Source organism: Anomaloglossus baeobatrachus, chromosome 9 (genome assembly GCF_048569485.1).
Source record: "Anomaloglossus baeobatrachus isolate aAnoBae1 chromosome 9, aAnoBae1.hap1, whole genome shotgun sequence".
Lineage (NCBI taxonomy): Eukaryota > Metazoa > Chordata > Amphibia > Anura > Aromobatidae > Anomaloglossus > Anomaloglossus baeobatrachus.
In genome coordinates, this window is record NC_134361.1 from 223338243 (window position 1) to 223352929 (window position 14687).

The 14687-nt window shown below is 48.2% G+C and overlaps 1 protein-coding gene across 5 annotated transcripts in view; it reads left to right on the forward strand.

The window, feature by feature from the left end:
- EHMT1 (euchromatic histone lysine methyltransferase 1) overlaps nucleotides 1-14687 on the forward strand; it is a 166973-nt gene that overhangs the window by 91889 nt on the left and 60397 nt on the right. The gene's annotated exons all lie outside the window — the stretch shown is intronic.

Consider the following 14687-nt stretch of genomic DNA (forward strand, 5'->3'; position numbering starts at 1 on the left):
CCCTTACTTAGACGATCTACTGGTCAAGGCACCCTCTCAAGAGGCATGCCAACTCAGCCTGAATGTTGCACTGGAGACTCTCCAGGCGTTCGGGTGGATCATCAACTTCCCAAAGTCAAATCTGTCACCGACCCAATCACTAACGTATCTTGGCATGGAGTTTCATACTCTCTCAGCGATAGTGAAGCTTCCGCTGGACAAGCAGCGGTCGCTACAGACTGGGGTGCAGACTCTCCTTCAAAGTCAGTCGCACTCCTTAAGACGCCTCATGCACTTCCTCGGGAAGATGGTGGCGGCAATAGAGGCGGTTCCGTTTGCGCAGTTTCATCTGCGTCCACTTCAATGGGACATTCTCCGCCAATGGGACGGGAAGTCAACATCCCTGGACAGGAAAGTCTCCCTTTCCCAGACGGCCAAAGACTCTCTGCAGTGGTGGCTTCTTCCCACCTCATTATCGCAGGGAAGATCCTTCCTACCACCGTCTTGGGCGGTGGTCACTACAGACGCGAGTCTGTCAGGGTGGGGAGCAGTCTTTCTCCACCACAGGGCTCAGGGTGCGTGGACTCAGCAGGAGTCCACCCTTCAGATCAATGTTCTGGAAATCAGAGCAGTGTATCTTGCCCTACTAGCCTTCCAGCAGTGGCTGGAAGGAAGGCAGATCCGAATTCAGTCGGACAACTCCACAGCGGTGGCATACATCAACCACCAAGGGGGGACACGCAGGCGGCAAGCCTTCCAGGAAGTCCGGCGGATTCTGATGTGGGTGGAAGCCACAGCCTCCACCATATCCGCAGTTCACATCCCCGGCGTAGAAAACTGGGAAGCAGACTTCCTCAGTCGCCAGGGCATGGACGCAGGGGAATGGTCCCTTCACCCAGACGTGTTTCAGGAAATCTGTCGCCGCTGGGGGGTGCCGGACGTCGACCTAATGGCGTCACGGCACAACAACAAGGTCCCAACCTTCATGGCACGGTCTCGCGATCAAAGAGCGCTGGCGGCAGACGCCCTAGTGCAAGATTGGTCGCAGTTCCGGCTCCCTTATGTGTTTCCACCTCTGGCACTCTTGCCCAGAGTGCTACGCAAGATCAGATCCGATTGCAGCCGCGTCATACTTGTCGCCCCAGACTGGCCGAGGAGGGCGTGGTATCCGGATCTGTGGCAGCTCACGGTCGGCCAACCGTGGGCACTCCCAGACCGACCAGACTTACTGTCCCAAGGGCCGTTTTTCCATCGGAATTCTGCGGCCCTGAACCTGACTGTGTGGCCATTGAGTCCTGGATCCTAGCGTCTTCAGGATTGTCCCAAGGGGTCGTTGCCACCATGAGACAGGCTAGGAAGCCCACGTCCGCTAAGATCTACCACAGAACGTGGAGGATATTCTTATCCTGGTCCTCTGCTCAGGGAGTGTCTTCCTGGCCATTTGCATTGCCTACCTTTCTTTCTTTCCTGCAATCTGGATTAGAAAAAGGTTTGTCGCTCGGCTCCCTTAAAGGTCAGGTCTCGGCGCTATCCGTCTTTTTTCAGAGGCGTTTGGCACGCCTTCCTAAGGTGCGCACGTTCCTACAGGGGGTTTGCCATATCGTACCCCCGTACAAGCGGCCGTTAGATCCATGGGATCTGAACAGGGTACTAGTTGCCCTCCAGAAGCCGCCCTTCGAGCCTCTGAGGGAGGTTTCACTTTCTAGATTATCACAGAAAGTGGCTTTTCTGGTAGCGATCACATCTCTTCGGAGAGTGTCTGAGCTGGCAGCGCTATCATCCAAGGCTCCCTTCCTGGTCTTCCACCAGGACAAGGTAGTGCTGCGCCCCATTCAGGAGTTTCTCCCGAAGGTGGTATCCTCTTTTCATCTTAATCAGGATATCTCTTTGCCTTCGTTTTGTCCTCATGCAGTTCATCGGTATGAGAAGGATTTACATTTGTTAGATCTGGTGAGAGCACTCAGAATCTACATTTCCCGCACGGCGCCCTTGCGCCGTTCGGATGCACTCTTTGTCCTTGTCGCTGGTAAGCGCAAAGGGTCGCAGGCTTCTAAGGCCACCCTGGCTCGATGGATCAAAGAACCAATTCTTGAAGCCTACCGTTCTGCTGGGCTTCCGGTTCCATCAGGGCTGAAGGCCCATTCTACCAGAGCCGTGGGTGCGTCCTGGGCATTACGACACCAGGCTACGGCTCAACAGGTGTGCCAGGCAGCTACCTGGTCGAGTCTGCACACTTTCACCAAACATTATCAGGTGCATACCTATGCTTCGGCGGACGCCAGCCTAGGTAGAAGAGTCCTGCAGGCGGCAGTTGCCTCCCCGTAGGGGAGGGCTGTCTTGCAGCTCTAACATGAGGTATTTCTTTACCCACCCAGGGACAGCTTTTGGACGTCCCAATCGTCTGGGTCTCCCAATGGAGCGCCGAAGAAGAAGGGAATTTTGTTACTTACCGTAAATTCCTTTTCTTCTAGCTCCTATTGGGAGACCCAGCACCCGCCCTGTTGTCCTTCGGGATTTTTGGTTGTTTGCGGGTACACATGTTGTTCATGTTGAACGGTTTTCAGTTCTCCGATGTTACTCGGAGAGAATTTGTTTAAACCAGTTATTGGCTTTCCTCCTTCTTGCTTTTGCACTAAAACTGGTGAGCCAGTGATCCCACTGGGGGTGTATAGCCAGAAGGGGAGGGGCCTTGCACTTTTTAGTGTAATGCTTTGTGTGGCCTCCGGAGGCAGTGCTATACACCCCAATCGTCTGGGTCTCCCAATAAGAGCTAGAAGAAAAGGAATTTACGGTAAGTAACAAAATTCCCTTCTTCTCCCTGGCCTTTTGCTTTGCCCACTTTTCTGTCCTTCCTTCAATCTGGACTGGAAAAGGGTTTGTCGCTCGGCTCCCTTAAGGGACAAGTCTCAGCGCTCTCTGTGTTTTTCCAGAAGCGCCTAGCCAGACTTCCACAGGTACGCACGTTCCTGCAGGGGGTTTGTCACATCGTCCCTCCTTACAAGCGTCCGTTAGAACCCTGGGATCTGAACAGGGTGCTGACGGTTCTTCAGAAACCACCATTCGAGCCAATGAGGGATATTTCTCTCTCACGCCTTTCGCAGAAAGTGGTTTTTCTAGTAGCAGTCACTTCACTTCGGAGAGTGTCTGAGCTAGCAGCGCTGTCATGCAAAGCTCCCTTCCTGGTGTTTCACCAGGACAAGGTGGTTCTGCGTCCGGTTCCGGAATTTCTCCCTAAGGTGGTATCCCCCTTTCATCTCAATCAGGATATCTCCTTACCTTCTTTTTGTCCTCATCCAGTTCACCAATGTGAAAAGGATTTGCACTTGTTAGATCTGGTGAGAGCACTCAGAATCTACATTTCTCGTACGGCGCCCCTGCGCCGCTCGGATGCACTCTTTGTCCTTGTCGCTGGCCAACGTAAAGGGTCACAGGCTTCCAAATCAACCCTGGCTCGGTGGATCAAGGAGCCAATTATCGAAGCTTACCGTTCGGCTGGGCTTCCGGTTCCCTCGGGGCTGAAGGCCCATTCTACCAGAGCCGTGGGCGCGTCCTGGGCTTTGAGGCACCAGGCTACGGCTCAGCTTGTGTGTCAGGTGGCTACCTGGTCGAGTCTGCACACTTTCACGAAGCACTATCAGGTGCATACCTATGCTTCGGCGGATGCCAGCCTAGGTAGACGAGTCCTTCAGGCGGCGGTTGCCCACCTGTAGGAAGAGGCCGTTTTACGGCTCTTTTACGAGGTATTATTTTACCCACCCAGGGACTGCTTTTGGACGTCCCAATTGTCTGGGTCTCCCAATAGAGCGACAAAGAAGAAGGGAATTTTGTTTACTTACCGTAAATTCCTTTTCTTCTAGCTCTAATTGGGAGACCCAGCACCCGCCCCTGTTTTTTTGTGTACACATGTTGTTCATGTTGAATGGTTTCAGTTCTCCGATATTCCTTCGGATTGAAGTTACTTTAAACCAGTTTATAGTTCTTTTTCCTCCTTCTTGCTTTTGCACCAAAACTGAGGAGCCCGTGGGAGCACGGGGGGTGTATAGGCAGAAGGGGAGGGGCTTAACACTTTTGAGTGTAATACTTTGTGCGGCCTCCGGAGGCATAGCCTATACACCCAATTGTCTGGGTCTCCCAATTAGAGCTAGAAGAAAAGGAATTTACGGTAAGTAAACAAAATTCCCTTCTTTGTGCACACCTTAAAAGCCAGACACCATCGAACAGAAGCCACACAGAGTCCAGAGTATCTCTGCTGCCTCATTAAAGTGAATGGATCTGTCGGGGGTGTCATCTGAATCACAAATTTTGTAGATTTAGATGGAAACTCCTGATGAAAGTGCTCAGCATAGAGCACGGGATAAATGTGAACTGATCCAAAATGTTCTGTACCTCAAAATACCACCTATTAAAGCTTCTACTCAATCCCACAAGAAACAAGTCCCCACTCAGACTCATCACCTTTCCTGGGTTTTCACATTACTGGTAGCACAAAGGCTCTGGTAACGCGGAAAAAAAATCCAGCAAAATCTGCAGTCCCAAATCCAAATGCCCGCCGCCCTTCTCAACCCCCGTCTGCCTAAACTGCAGTTGGTATGCACATGTATGTCATTTCTGCAGTGAGGAGAGCCCGCATAATTTACAAGATCCATGTCTCAAGAAACGCAAGCTGTATACAATGTACGGGCACTACAATGTGCTGAGCGTTAGTGTATGGGGCACTACAGTGTATGGGGCACTACAGTGTATGGGGCACTACAGTGTATGGGGCACTACAGTGTATGGGGCACTACAGTGTATGGGGCACTACAATGCATGGGGCACTATAATGTATGGGCACTACAATGTATGTATGTCCACATGTTTGTCATTTCTGTAGTGAGGAGAGCCCGCATAATTTACGAGATCCATGTCTCCAGAAACTAAAGCTGTGCACAATGTATGGGTACTACAATGTACCAAGCGTTACAGTGTATAGGCACTACAATGTATGGGGCATTACAATGTATTGGGCACTACAATGTATGGGCACTATAATGTATGTATGTCCACATGATTGTCATTTCTGTAGTGAGGAGAGCCCGCATAATTTATGAGATCCATATCTCCAGAAACTCAAGCTGTGCACAGTGTACGGGCACTACAATGTATGGCGCTCTACAATGTACAATCGCTACAATGGCAAATTTCTATTTTTACTCTGTAACATCCATTGCTTTTTGTTTCTGGAAAACATATATGGAGTCAAAATCATCACTACACCCATAGGAAATTACACCCCTGTGGGAATTTATCTAATTGGGGGTCACTTGAAGGAGGTTTCTGCTCTTCTGCTACTGAGGGGCTCTGTATATGTAGTCTGCAAACCTTTCTAGGAAACTCCATGCTCCAAAAGTCACATAGTGCTCCTTCCCTACCGAGTCTCACCGTGTGACCAAATGGTACTGTACAGTCACACGTGGGGTATGGTCACATTCACGAGATATTGTGTGACAATTATGCAGTCACTTTTATCTATTTTCTTTGTGAAAATGGAAAATCTGAGGCTAAAACGACATTTTTAGTAGTAAAAATGTAATTTTTTCTTCACCCCAATGGTATAACGTATAGTAAAACATGCGTGGTGTCAATATGCTCACTACACCCCTAGATAAGGTCCCTGAGGGGTGCAGTTTGTAAAATGGGGTCACTTATGGGGGTTTATAGTGTTCCGGTACCTCAGGGGCCCTGGCAATGTGACATGGCACTCGAAAACCATATCCGCCAAATCTGCACTCTAATATGGCGCTCATTCCCTTCTTCACTTTTGTACTGTACCTCAAAAATAGTTTTTCACCACATATGGGGTGTTGGCGAATTCAGGAGAAATTGCTTAACACATTTTGTGGTCCATTTTCTCCTAGACCTTTGTAAAAATGAAAAACAAATATGCCATCAGCATCATTTTCGTTGAAAAAAAACCCCATTTAATTTACACAACCCAATTTTATAAACTTTTATGAAGCACCTGTGGGTTAAAAATGCAAACCACACCCCTAGATAAATTCCTTGAGGGGTCTAGTTTCCAAAATTTGGGGTCACTTTCCTGCTGTTTCGGAACTTTGACAGCTCTGCAAATGTGACATGGCGTCTGTGATCGGTTCCAGACAATTTTGTGTTCCAAAAGTCAAACGGCACTGCTTCCCTTCCGAGCCCTGCCGTGCACCCAAACAGTAGTTTTCCACCACATATGGTGTGTTCAGGAGAAATTACACAACTATTGATGTCATCCGTTTTATAGTTTTACCCTTGTAAAATGAAAACTTTCTGCCTAAAACAATATTTCTATGGGGGAAAAAGTAAAACCCTTCTGAGCCCTGCCGTGCACCCAAACAGTAGTTTCCCACCACACATGGGGTATCCCTGTATTCAACAGTTTACACTTGTAAAATGAAAAATGTCTGCCTAAAGCAATATTTCTATGGGGAAAAAAGTAAAATCCTTCTGAGCCCTGCCGTGCGCCCAAACAGTAGTTTCCCACCACATATTGGGTATCCCTGTATTCAGGAGAAATTACACAACTAATGATGTCGTCCGTTTTATCGTTTTACACTTGTAAAATGAAAACTTTCTGCCTAAAACAATATTTCTATGGGAAAAAAGTAAAATCCTTCCGAGCTCTGCCGTGCGCCCAAACAGTAGTTTCCCACCACATATGGGGTATCCCTGTATTCAGCAGTTGTTACACTTGTAAATGAAAAATGTCTGCCTAAACCAATATTTTTGTGGGGAAAAAAGTAAAATTTTCAGTTTTTCCTTCCACTTTGCTTTAACTCCTATGAAGCACCTGGAAGGATAATAAACTTCTTGGATGTGGTTTTGAGTACTTTGAAGGGTGCAATTTTTAGACTGGAGTCATATTTGGGTATTTTCTGTCCCCTCGGCCTCTCAAAGTCACTTCAAATGTAATGTGGTCCCTAAAAAAAAAATGGTAAATTGTAAATTTTGTTAGAAAAATGAGAAACTGCTGATAAATGTTTAACCCTTCAAAATTTCCTAAAAAAAAAAAAAAAGAAAATGTTTCAAAAATGACGCTGATGTAAAGTAGACACGTGGGAAACGTTATTTATTAACTATCGGGTTTAAGGGCAGAAAAATCCAAAGTTTGAAAATTGCAAAATTTTGAAATCTTTTGCCAAAATTGAGATTTTCATAAATTAATGCAAATCATATCGCCCAAACTGTATCAATAAAATGAAGCACAATATGTCACGAAAAAACAGTCCCCCATATACAAATAAATAAATATACACCTGCCCATAAGAGTCTAGACACCATGGAATAAAATATACATTTACTTTTTGATGGCCGATTGCAAGAAATATTTAGGGGAAATATTTTAACATTTTTTTTATGGTTTTTCAGACTATTCATTAATGGACATTTAAAATCATTCAACATATTTTTTGCATCGTTTTCCCTATTTATAGTAGTTCCTCTGGTATTTATATTTGCACACACAGCCTTTGACTTTCCCTTTCTATAATTATACAATATTTTTTTTTAATATTTATACAAATAAAAATATGTTTTATTCCATGGTGTTTCGACTCTTATGGGCAGGTGTATATTATTTATTTGTCCATGGGGGTCTTTTTTGAGATAACCATTGTACCTATTGAGGTTTTTTTGGACTATACATTTTTTTAAATGTATATTATATTTTAATATATTTTTTCTTCAGCGCTCTATTGGGAGACCCAGACGATTGGGGTATAGCTACTGCCCTCTGGAGGCCACACAAAGCACTACATTAAAAGTGCAAGGCCCCTCCCCCTCTGGCTATACCCCCCGTGGTATCACGGGTACTCCAGTTTTAGCTTTGTGTGCGAAGGAGGTCAGACATTCCATGCATAGCTCCACAGATTTTAGTCAGCAGTAGCTGCTGACTAGTTCGGATGGAAGAAAAGAGGACACATATAGTGTCCCCAGCATGCTCCCTTCTCACCCCTGGATGGTGTTGTAAGGTTGAGGTACCTATTGCTGGTACAGGGCTGGAGCCTCACATGCTGTTTTCCTTCCACATCCCCTCGGGGGCTCTGTGGAAGTGGGATCCTGCCGGCCTCAAAGCTCTGACGCCGGGCTCCATCCACAGACCCATTAGAACCTGATGGATACGGAGCAGGAGTACCATCAGGGACCGGGCCCTGCATCATACAGGTACTCTGTGTCCCCGGCAGGCACAGACACACTCCGGGCTGGCTGGGTGTTGTAGTGCGCCGGGGACCGTACACTGAGCTGGTGTTCCTACAGTTATCTGGGGGACTTTGTGTTCTGGGAACGCAGCGCCGACCCTCACTGGACCGGGCGGCGCTGCTGTGACTTGTGGTGCGCCGGGGATACGCCGACCGCGCTTTTACGGCGGCGGCGTTTATAACTCTAGTCCCCGGCTTTTGGGCCTAGGACGCCGGCAGCTCCGATCGTTCCCGCCCCCACCCTGTCAATCAGGGTAGGGGAGAGACGCTGTTTCACGGCAGCGAGGAGGGCTGGAGCCTGATTTACATGCTCCAGCCCTCTCACTAGGCACAGAGGGAAGCAGGCTTCCCGCTCTTGGTCAGGAACGCCCAGGGCCCGCCCCCCTTCTTCTCTCAGGACGCCGGCAGCCATTACATGCATGTCTGGCTGGAGGAAGGACGCAAGGCTCTGGGAGACCTAGACTGAGGGGCTTTGGAAGACCACACACCCGCTCTTAAGCGGGCGGTAAGCGGCTTTTCAGCTGGCCCCTCTAGTGCCTCAGTGTATGTTAGTGTATTGTGTCACTGGACATAGACATTTATTGATTCTTGCACTGTGAGGTCGCTTCCTGGCTGAATACCCAGATCGCGCTGAGGAGGCAGCAACATGTCATCCGCAAAACGCAAGGCTGCCAAGGCTAGGGCTGTGTACACTGCGTGTGCTGCATGTGGGGCTGCTCTACCAGCAGGCTCCAAGGACCCCCATTGTGTGCAATGCTCAGATCCGGTGCTGCTTCGCCAGCCGGAGTCAGGAGAGATAGTGACCCAGGCTGAGACGCCTGTAAGTCCTGCCCCGGTGTCGGGGACAGACTTTGCAGTTTTTGCGGTTAATATGTCTGTGACTATGGCAAAAATCCTGGAAACTTTGCAATCCATGCCTGGGGCTCAGTCTATGGACACGGCGAGGTCTATGTCCTCTAATCCTCCGCAGTTGGATTTAATCCAGACTGCAAGGGGGTCCCCGGCTTCTCAGGATGAGTATAATGACTCAGATGATTGCCCCAGCCACCCCAAGCGGGCTCGCTGGGAAAGACCCTCAACGTCATCACACTGCTCAGGGTCTCAGCGCAATCAGTCTCCCTGTGATGTGTCTGAAGAGAGTGATCAGGAGTCTAATCCTGGAACCCCTCTCAATCTGGATACCCCGGATGGGGACGCCATGGTAAACGATCTTATCTCAGCCATCAATAGGCTGTTAGATATTTCTCCCCCAGCCCCTTCAGCAGAAGAGGCAGCGGCAGAGCAGGAGAAATTTCGTTTCCTCTATCCCAAGCGTAAATTAAGTGCTCTGTTGGATCACTCTGACTTCAGAGAATCAATCCAGAAACACGACGCTCATCCAGAAAAGCGTTTCTCTAAACGTTCTAAGGATACACGTTATCCTTTCCCCCCTGATGTGGTCAAGCGCTGGACCCAGTGTCCAAAGGTGGACCCCCCGATTTCCAAGCTTGCAGCTAGATCCATAGTTGCAGTGGAGGATGGCGCTTCACTTAAGGATGCCAATGACAGACAGATGGACCTTTGGTTAAAATCTGTCTATGAAGCTATCGGCGCGTCGTTTGCTCCAGCATTCGCAGCCGTATGGGCACTCCAAGCTATTTCAGCTGGTTTAGCAAAAGTGGATGCTATCTTACATCCAGCGGTGCCGCAAGTGGCGTCCCTTACCTCGCAGATGTCCGCGTTTGCGTCTTACGCTATCAATGCGGTCCTAGAATCTACCAGCCGCACCTCAATGGCGTCTGCCAATTCGGTAGTTTTGCGCAGAGCATTGTGGTTAAAGGACTGGAAAGCAGATGCTGGTTCCAAAAAATGTTTAACCAGCTTGCCTTTATCTAGAGATAGACTGTTTGGCGAGCCATTGGCTGACATCATTAAACAGTCCAAGGGTAAAGACTCCTCTTTACCCCAGCCCAGATCAAGCAAACCTCAGCAGAGAAAGTGGCAGCAGAAGTTTCAGTCCTTTCGAGGTTCGGGCAAAACACAATTCTCCTCGTCCAAAGGGACTCAGAGGACGCAAAGAAACTCAGATTCCTGGCGGGCTCATTCACGCCCCAAGAAAGCAAATGGAGGAACCGCTTCCAAAGCGGCTACCTCATGACTTCCAGTCCCCTCCCTCCGCATCTCCGGTCGGGGGCAGGCTCTCCCGCTTTTACGACACTTGGATGTCACAGGTCAAAGACCGGTGGGTGACAGACATTTTGTCGCGCGGGTACAGAATCGAGTTCAGTTCTCGTCCTCCAGCTCGGTTCTTCAGAACCTCCCCACATCCAGACCGTGTAGATGTCCTGCGGCAGGCGGTGGACTCCCTAAGAGCGGAAGGAGTAGTGGTTCCTGTACCGTCTCAGGAACAAGGGAGAGGGTTTTACTCCAATCTCTTTGTGGTGCCAAAAAAGGACGGCTCGTTCCGTCCTGTTCTGGACCTAAAACTGCTCAACAAACATGTGCACGCCAGACGTTTCCGGATGGAAACCCTCCGTTCTGTCATTGCCTCAATGTCTCAAGGAGACTTCCTTGCCTCAATAGACATCAAAGATGCTTATCTCCACGTGCCAATTGCTACAGAACATCAACGTTTTCTACGTTTTGTGATAGGAGACGACCATCTTCAGTTCGCAGCTCTGCCATTCGGTCTGGCGACAGCCCCCCGGGTCTTCACCAAGGTCATGGCGGCGGTGGTAGCAGTCTTGCACTCTCAGGGACACTCGGTGATCCCTTACCTAGACGATCTACTTGTCAAGGCACCCTCTCAAGAGGCATGCCAACTCAGTCTACAGGCTACGCTGGAGACTCTCCAGACTTTTGGATGGATCATCAACTTTCCAAAGTCAAATCTGTCACCGACACAGTCACTAACGTATCTTGGCATGGAGTTCCATACTCGAGCAGCGAGAGTGAAGCTTCCGCTAAACAAGCAGCGGTCCCTACAGACAGGGGTGCAATCTCTCCTTCAGGGCCAGTCGCACCCCTTACGGCGCCTCATGCACTTCCTAGGGAAGATGGTGGCAGCCATGGAAGCAGTTCCCTTTGCGCAGTTTCATCTGCGTCCACTTCAATGGGACATTCTCCGCCAATGGGACGGGAAGACGACTTCCCTAGACAGGAAAGTCTCTCTTTCCCAGACGGCCAAGGACTCTCTACAATGGTGGCTCCTTCCCACCTCATTGTCTCAGGGAAGATCCTTCCTGCCCCCATCCTGGGCAGTGGTCACGACAGATGCGAGTCTGTCGGGGTGGGGAGCAGTGTTTCTACACCACAGGGCTCAGGGGACGTGGACTCCGCAAGAGTCCACCCTTCAGATCAATGTTCTGGAAATCAGGGCAGTGTATCTTGCCCTACTAGCCTTTCAACAGTGGCTGGAAGGAAAGCAGATCCGAATCCAGTCGGACAACTCCACAGCGGTGGCATACATCAACCACCAAGGAGGGACGCGCAGCCGGCAAGCCTTTCAGGAAGTCCGGCGCATTCTGAATTGGGTGGAGGACACAGCATCCACCATCTCCGCGGTTCACATCCCAGGCGTAGAAAACTGGGAAGCAGACTTCCTCAGTCGCCAGGGTATGGACGCAGGGGAATGGTCCCTTCACCCGGACGTGTTTCAGGAAATCTGTCGCCGCTGGGGGGTGCCGGACGTCGACCTAATGGCGTCTCGGCACAACAACAAGGTCCCGGCATTCATGGCGCGGTCGCGCGATCAAAGAGCTCTGGCGGCAGACGCCTTGGTACAAGATTGGTCGCAGTTCCGCCTCCCATATGTATTCCCGCCTCTGGCACTCTTGCCCAGAGTACTACGCAAGATCAGATCCGATTGCAGCCGCATCATACTCGTCGCCCCAGACTGGCCGAGGAGATCGTGGTATCCGGATCTGTGGCATCTCACGGTCGGCCGACCGTGGTCACTTCCAGACCGTCCAGACCTGCTGTCTCAAGGGCCGTTTTTCCATCAGAATTCTGCGGCCCTGAACCTGACTGTGTGGCCATTGAGTCCTGGATCCTATCGTCAACAGGCTTATCCCAGGGAGTGGTAGCCACAATGAGACAAGCTAGGAAGTCAACTTCTGCTAAGATCTACCACAGAACGTGGAAGATTTTCTTAACCTTGTGCTCTGCTCAGGGAGTGTCTCCCTGGCCATTTGCATTACCCACTTTTCTGTCTTTCCTGCAATCAGGGTTGGAAAAGGGCTTGTCGCTCAGCTCCCTTAAAGGGCAAGTCTCGGCACTATCCGTGTTTTTTTCAGAAGCGTCTGGCACGTCTTCCTAAGGTGCGCACGTTCCTGCAGGGGGTCTGTCATATTGTGCCCCCGTACAAGCGGCCGTTGGATCCATGGGATCTGAACAGAGTACTAGTGGCTCTCCAGAAACCGCCTTTCGAGCCTCTCAAAGAAGTTTCTTTTTCTCGCCTGTCACAGAAAGTGGCGTTTCTTGTTGCGATCACATCGCTTCGGCGAGTGTCTGAGCTGGCAGCTCTGTCATCCAAGGCTCCCTTCTTGGTGTTCCACCAGGACAAGGTAGTGCTGCGCCCCATTCCGGAGTTTCTCCCTAAGGTCGTATCCTCGTTTCATCTTAATCAGGATATATCTTTGCCTTCCTTTTATCCTCATCCGGTTCACCGGTATGAAAAGGACTTGCGTTTGCTAGATCTGGTGAGAGCACTCAGGATCTACATTTCCCGCACGGCGCCCATGCGCCGTTCCGATGCACTTTTTGTCCTTGTCGCCGGTCCGCGCAAGGGGTTGCAGGCTTCTAAAGCCACCTTGGCTCGATGGATCAAAGAACCAATTATAGAGGCCTACCGTTCTGCTGGGCTTCCGGTTCCTTCAGGGCTAAAAGCCCACTCAACCAGAGCCGTGGGTGCGTCCTGGGCATTACGGCACCAGGCTTCGGCTCAACAGGTGTGTCAGGCAGCTACCTGGTCGAGTCTGCACACTTTCACCAAGCATTATCAGGTGCATACCTATGCTTCGGCGGATGCCAGCTTAGGTAGAAGAGTCCTGCAGGCGGCAGTGACATCCCCGTAGGGGGGGGCTGTTTTGCAGCTCTAACATGAGGTATTTCTTTACCCACCCAGGGACAGCTTTTGGACGTCCCAATCGTCTGGGTCTCCCAATAGAGCGCTGAAGAAGAAGGGAATTTTGTTACTTACCGTAAATTCCTTTTCTTCTAGCTCTTATTGGGAGACCCAGCACCCGCCCTGTTGTCCTTCGGGATTGTTTTTGCTGTTTGCGGGTACACATGTTGTTCATGTTGAACAGTTTTTCAGTTCTCCGATGTTACTCGGAGTTAATTTGTTTAAACCAGTTGTTGGCTTCCTCCTTCTTGCTTTGGCACTAAAACTGGAGTACCCGTGATACCACGGGGGGGTATAGCCAGAGGGGGAGGGGCCTTGCACTTTTAATGTAGTGCTTTGTGTGGCCTCCAGAGGGCAGTAGCTATACCCCAATCGTCTGGGTCTCCCAATAAGAGCTAGAAGAAAAGGAATTTACGGTAAGTAACAAAATTCCCTTCTTTTCTTAATATCTAAAGGGGACTCGTGCAATTTCATAAATAGTACCCCAAATTCTTAGGTATAATAATAATATTAATGACAATTAGAACAATAAAAAATAATGATTAAATAATTATATATTTGTACTATTTCAATACAGTTTGGGTATGAATATTTTTATTGATAGTTTAGCATTATTATCATTATTACTATTGTAGTATTTTACTATATTTTTTGTTTTATTATATTATTGTTATTATTATTATTATATTACCATTAAAGCATTATCCATTAATTTTTATTATTATTAGAGTTGAGCAAGTATCTAACTATTTGTACTCGCTATACTCATGAGCACTGTCTAATACTCGCATATTTGTTCCGAATAGCGTGTGCAATGCAATTCAATGGGTAAAACTCGTAAAGAAACAAGTAACCCAAATGCCGTACTATTCGTGCGAGTAGCAAATACTGCGGAATTCAGGTTACTCGTTACTATGTGAGCTTTCCCCTTTGACTTGCATTGCATACGCTATTCGGAACAAATACACAAGTATTAGACAGTATTCGTTATGAGTATAGCGAGTACAAATAGTAAGGTACTCGCTCAACTGTAATTATTATTATTTTACTATCTTTTTTTTTGATATTACTATTATTATTTTAGTGTTTTGCTATCTTATTATTAATAATAATAATAATAATAATAATAATAATATAAGATTGATAAGAATATTATTATATTGGTACCATTATTTTTTATTAGCTTCATCTTGTTTATTATTATTTAGTGTTTTGCTATATTTTTTTGTTATTGTTGTTGTTATATTGGTATCATTATTATGCATTAACATTCTTTTTGTATTAGGTTACTAATGTTTTAGTGTTTTGATATTTTTATTATTATTATTATTATTTTTATTTATTGTTTTGGTACCATTATGTATCACCAATTTATT